Source organism: Macrobrachium nipponense, chromosome 22, assembly GCF_015104395.2.
Source record: "Macrobrachium nipponense isolate FS-2020 chromosome 22, ASM1510439v2, whole genome shotgun sequence".
Lineage (NCBI taxonomy): Eukaryota > Metazoa > Arthropoda > Malacostraca > Decapoda > Palaemonidae > Macrobrachium > Macrobrachium nipponense.
In genome coordinates this window covers 27,740,224-27,745,458 of record NC_087213.1, presented here as the reverse complement: position 1 = coordinate 27,745,458, position 5,235 = coordinate 27,740,224, and positions in this window count along the sequence as shown.

The following is a 5,235-nucleotide window of genomic DNA, read 5'->3' as shown; positions in this document are numbered from 1 at the left end:
GAGGGTAGATAAATCCAGGATAAATAAATATATGAAGCATAATAAATGTAATAAAATAGGAACATCACCACTCTTAATCCGAATCTAAAGCATTATGTAATGTCACAACAAAAATGGGATGTTTGGCACAAATTCTCGACATCATCTGGCAACAAGGGGGTGGGGGGGAAATCGTCTCTTGGCCCTGGAGTTGGATGTAGAATTACCAATTTGACAACAATCTGTTATGAGTCGCATTACAGCATAATAGGAAGATTCTTTTGCTGCATCGAAGGAAGAGAAATGATTTACCTTTAATGTAGGATTTCCAGTTCGATAATTGAAAGTTCTATATTTGAAGATCGTTAAAAGTTGGCATTTTTGACTTTTCAGTGACTGTCGAATGTGTAATAAAAACCTTATTTTAAAAAATTCTGATCGAGTGTTTACTGATCAGAACTGCAGCTAAGGAATACAGTTCTGCTTAATGATTCATTCAGTAAAATGAATTTTATATTATCAATATTTCTTGAGTTACCTCAAATGTAAAGAAATGCAAGAAAGGAAAACGTTTTTTCAATCTGGCTAATCTGTGGCAGTCAGAATAGCCAACTTTAAACTCTTAAAAGGGTCAGATAAAACGTGAAGTAACGCCAGATTGCTCCATTACCCAAACAAAATCTTATCCATGAACGCTTTCTTACTCTCCTCATTCATGTATAAGTAAATGATATTCAGCATTTCCCTAAAGTTAAAAGCTCGATGGAAAATGGGCGTTGGTCATTCTGTCCCCTACTTCGGCAATAGAGTGTATCATTTCATGTCCTGGTTTATCGTTCTTTTAGATTATCAGTTTTGCAAGAACTTGAATATCCTAACTATAAGCATAAAAGTTGACTTATTCTTATATAAAACAGTTCATAATATTTTAAGACGCACTATTAAAGGGGCTGAAAGAAGAGAGCTGAGTTTATTTTGTGCGATTATCTGGTTACAAGAAAACTTAAAAGAATCGTAGTCTCTACACCCTGTAGCCCCTACGAATGGTATTGCAAACCTTTGCAAACTTTAGAAACAGGTTATGCGGGGGAATAATGTTACCTTGTCATGTTATCATGTTCCAAAGTATGATTTCGCGCTAAGAAATTTTATCTTTGTGACGTAACCTCATAATACTTATATATTTATATGTTTTGAAGTGTGCCTTCTTCAAATAATGTTGGTCATTCTGATTTCTCGGTCACCTTCAGCCCGCCCCTTCCATGCAATGCCAGGACCCAAGTTGTGAATATCCTTGAGAACTTTTTGGTTTTCTCTTCAGTACGTCTTAGTCAAATGTTCATATTTGAAGAATATCACCTGTTTTTAATTTCAGTCTTTGCAATTATGTATCTGGAAATTTTGATCTAACTTTGCTTTGAAAAGCAGAATAGTTTCGCGTTTGAGTCCCTTTTTCGACAGAAGCGCCAATAGATTGCTCTGGGGACTCCATTTTCAGAAATAACCGGATTAATCCAGTTCTGCTAACATCCTCGGCTCCCATTGGTCGCAGGAGGAAGCTGGTGAGTGGCGCGATGTCTCAGGCGACCAATGGGAGCTCTGAATACTACAACAGTGACAATGACGGTGGTTAACAGCCATAACAGTAGTTTCCAAACTAGCGAATGATGTCCTCAAATGTTAAGTATTTAAGAAATTTTATTTTTGTTCATCGAAAAGAGTGAAAATGAAATTATAATATCAGAAATTGAAGAGTTTTATGCAGTACTTTCTGTTCTTAGACGGTAAATGTGCAATACATACTACATGAATCATTTTAATCTTGTTGTCGAGTGCATATTTCCAGTATGGAAGGGTCCACTACAATAAACGTTCATCAGGCAAAATCGTAATATTTAATGGTTTTTTAAACTTTATTTTAGCATCAACGATTGATTAGGATATCGCTCTTATGGAGGTCTCAGTTTCATAATAATAATAATAATAATAATAATAAAATAAAATAACATAATAGAATAAAATAATAATAATAGATAAATAAATTATAACTAATAATAATAATAATAATACATTTAAGAAATCCACAACGTAATGTGAAAAAATTATATTAAGAATATTCACAAGAGAGGAGCTTTCGAGATCTGCTCGATTGAGAGGGAGGGAGAATCGAGCAGCTGTCGAAAAGCTCCTCTCTGGTTTTGTGGATATTTTTAACATATATTTATGTTGACCCCATAATTTGTTTCCTCAGCCTTTTATTGACTCTTGCAAATGTAAGATTTTTATGAATAATAATAATAATATTTTGGAAGGAGACCCTCTCGTAGGCATGTTTTGTTAAAAATGACTGCTGCTTCAGCACTATTAATCTTGTAGAGTCTTCTCTACTTTCTTTGATGGCAGCTTTCTCGTTGTTGCTTAGACTGGCGAGCAATGCACCAAAGGGCTTGGTAAAATTCAGTTGAGTCATTTGATTTATTGCTTATACAATTCTCTCTCTCTCTCTCTCGCTCTCTCTCATGCGACCGTTTCTTCCTGATCCACAGGACATTATCAAGCGATGACTGCTGAGGGACTGAATTCCAGTGGCGAGTCCTTCTTCTTATGTCATGATGTTGCGGGCTCTTGAGTACGGTCAGACCATACTCAAGAGCCCGCAGCATCATGATATAAGAAGAAGGACTCGCCTTGGAGAGAGAGAGAGAGAGAGAGAGAGAGAGAGAGAGAATTGTATAAGAATAATAAATCAAATAACTCAACCGAATCTTACCATGCCCTTTGGTGCGTTGCTCGCCAGTCTAAGCAACAATGAGAAAGCTGTCATCAGAAAGATAGAGGAGACTCTACAAGATTAATAGTGCTGAAGCAGCAGTCATTTTTAACAAAATGATAATAATAAGCAAAAGTTATATTTGAATATCTCTTGTTTTGATAATGGTATATTTTGGTGTGTAGACCCACAGATGTCATTGAGCAAAAATAGAAGTGAAATACAGGATTTGAAATGTTATTCATTAAAGGAGCCCATGAAGTACCTACCCATGCCATAGAAATGTTGATGCCATGGTAGAGGGAGATGGGTATACTAATTCAGACTTTGACTAAGGTAGTATACCCATATTATGAAAAGGCCAGCAGCAGGAGGGAAGAGAGGGCAGCAGCAGCAGCAGGAGGAGGCCCTGGACTGGACAACGGCAAAGTTAAAAACGTGGGGTGGTTCATTACCTCTAAGCTAACAATGTAGCACATTGAACAAAACGTACCTACTTATTGGCACTCATTGCATCACCATTATAGCAAAATCCGCCTCCTTACAGGCGATGGCTTCAATAGTTTCACTCTTCATTATTTATTACCAATGAATATTCTTCAACCTTAGTGTGAATCACAACAGTCGACTGACGACCAGTGATTTTATTCACTGCTGAGTTCAGTACTTTCATGGGAATTTTTTTAAACAGAATTTACCTAAATATTGAGAGATACACATAGAATAACAGACAGAAGTTTGCAGTCCAGATGATGCAGATAGAGAGAGAGAGACCTCTCTCTCTCTCTCTCTCTCTCTCTCTCTCTCTCTCTCTCTCTCTCTCTCATCTTGACTGTAATCTCTCTATCTGTCTCTCTCTCTCTCTCTCATAATAATAATATGGAGGAGTAATGATAGTAGTTTATATTTGACAACTTCTCCAGGGGCTGCGTGAGAGAGAGAAAGAGAAAGAGATTGGTGGAAGAATAAATGGGAGTGGTTAAATGGCGGTCGGAAGCGTGTATCTGTTGTGGCGCTCTGTTGTGAAAATCAGTGGCGGAGTCTGTTACGAGAGTCGGAAGAAGTAAGGCGTTCGGTGAACTTAGTCACAAGTGTCTGTTGATGGCCAGTGATGTGTTATTTGATAGAATTTGGTGTTGTAAGGTTGTTGTGCGTGTGTCTGTCTGGTGGTGGTGAGGTTAGTAGTGCTATTCGGTGTCTGTGAGTGGTGATTGGGACAGTGTTGGTGTTGGCAGGTTGTTGTGCTGGGGTAAAGTGTGGTTGTGTGTTCTTTCGGGATGTTGGTGTTCGTCTGCACAGTGATTTGTTGGGTTGTTAGGTTGTTGTGGGGTCGTGGGTCTCGGTTGGTTGGTTGTGGTGTGATTATCAGCGGTGGTTGTCTTGGTATCCAGCGGACAGCACAGCCTAGCCCTGAGTATCTGGAGTTGGGTAAGTAGTGTTTGCATTTGTAATTTTTTTGTTCTGTGTGTAGGTATGGTTCAATTGTCCTGCTGTAATCTGTAGGGTAAAGAGGAAAGTGTGATTGAGGGTGAGTTTGGTAGCCAGATAGATTAAGTTTATGTTTGGGGGGTGGGGGTGCGATTTGCCGCTTGCTTTTAAGCTTGTTATCTCCTGCCACAATAAGAGTATCTAAATCAGAAGTTTTTCCTAAAACAAATGATGAGTGAGATCACTGTATTATGACAGACAATGACGAGATATTATATCTATATATAATATATATATATATATATATATATATAGATCTATTATATATATATATATATATATATATATATATATATATTATTCTAAAATTTCAAAAGGGGAAAAGAATCGTACACCTGGGATCGATGGTCTGCCAGTGGAGTTTTATTTAGAGAATTAGGGTGTAATTGGGGATTATTTTTCTTCATTGGTAAAGTATGTAATGATAAATAAGGTGATTTCAGTTTCGTAAAGGAAAGGAGTCATTACACTTAATTCATTAAGGTGGAGACGAAAAAGAGCTGAAGAATTGGAAACCAATTTCTCTGCTTTGTGTTGATTATAAAATAATTTCAAAACTTTTAGCTATTCTTATGAAAGAAATGTTAGACAAACTGACTGATAATAGTCAATTTTGCTGTATTCAAGGACGAAGCATGGTTCAATGTAATGTTGATCAGGGATGTTATGTATTATGTTAATTCTACTGATATGAACGTTGCTTTTCTTAAATTAGACTGGTATAAGGCTTTTGATATGGTTAATACAGAATTTTTTTAAAAGTTTTGAAGTGTCTAGGGTTTGGAGACGAATTTGTAGGGAAAATAAGTATGCTGTATAATCAAATAGCAAGTGTAATGTATGTAAATAATAATATAACTTTCTTTTTCCCCATAACAAGGTCAGTCAGGGAAGGATGCCCACTTAGCACGATGTTATATGCAATCTATCAAGAATCGTTCTTTATAGCAATTAAGGAAAATATTAATGTGAAACCCTTGGCCTTACCTGATCACACT